Raw genomic sequence first — 1,156 nt, 5'->3', positions numbered from 1 at the left:
CATGAATTTTTAAACAGTACTTGTAATGTCTTTGCACTTATATTAGATAACCACATTGTTTTTGATACACAAATAGGATTCTTTAAAGAAATACCCTTTTCTCTGAAATGGGTCATATTCTTTTTTTTTTTTAACATCTTTATTGGAGTATAATTGCTTTACAATGGTGTGTTAGTTTCTGCTGTATAACAAAGTGAATCAGCTACACATATACATACAAAAATATGGAACGCTTCACGAATTTATGCGTCATCCTTGCAGAGGGGCCATGCTAATCTTCTCTGTATTGTTCCAATTTTAGTATATGTGCTGCTGAAGCAAGCACGGGTCATATTCTTTACAGTTAGAGAGAGCCTACTTATTTCTGCCCAGTGAGAAAAGATGGATTCCTTTTTGAGCCTCTTTGAGGTGTTAGAGTCAGCTTAAATTATGCATGCAATTTAATGCAAATGAAAGGTTTCAATATAAGCAGGTGGTTCTCTGGAGGCTATCCTATTGGCAAAATATTTATCATCAAGTATGTATTCAACTCTCTGTGGGCAACCAATAAATGTCTGTAGACTAAAAAAAAGAAAAAACATCTATACCTACTTTTTTTAAAAAAAGCAAAAATTAATATTTTTTAAAGCCACTGTTAATAAGGGTTATTAGAATGTCTATAAACTCAGGAATACATGTCTAATGCAGATGTGACCTAGTTTCCCAGTTCATCACCATAAAGGCCACTGGGCTGGCTAGGTGATGGGCTGGACCTCAAAATCTTAATTCTTATTACACAGAGCTACTCCATTATCTTTTTTTCGTTTGCTTTTGTAACCTATCTTTGTGTATTCGTTTATTTTTATTCTGCCTTCTGAGAATGACTTCAAGCAGCCTACAAAGGCACATATGATATATCTGAGATTAAAATGTGTTTAAAATAAAAAAGATGAAGCATCTCTCAGCCTGTGTGACATGATGCACGACATGAGCCAAAGACTAAAAGCGTATTGTGAAGTCAAACTGGGCTCACCAAAGCTTCTGTGCCTAGAGTTCTGATGTCAGCGGTGACAGATAATGGAGCCAGACCCCCTGCGATTGAATCCTGGTTCTGAACTTGGTTACTCACTGCCATGCCACGTGACCTTCGCCAAGTGTCCTCTCCCCTCGATGCCTC

General features: G+C 36.9%; 1 non-coding gene across 1 annotated transcript; it reads right to left on the bottom strand.

Moving 5' to 3' along the window:
- Positions 1-218: 218 nt before the first annotated feature.
- LOC118889370 lies at positions 219-325 on the bottom strand. The gene has a single exon (XR_005018506.1). It is a non-coding gene; the product is annotated as a U6 spliceosomal RNA (small nuclear RNA).
- Between the last annotated feature and the right edge of the window lie 831 nt (positions 326-1,156).

Source organism: Balaenoptera musculus, chromosome X (assembly GCF_009873245.2).
Source record: "Balaenoptera musculus isolate JJ_BM4_2016_0621 chromosome X, mBalMus1.pri.v3, whole genome shotgun sequence".
Classification (NCBI taxonomy): Eukaryota; Metazoa; Chordata; class Mammalia; order Artiodactyla; family Balaenopteridae; genus Balaenoptera; species Balaenoptera musculus.
Note: the sequence above shows the minus strand (reverse complement) of the source record. Positions and strands in the feature narration are given on the sequence as shown.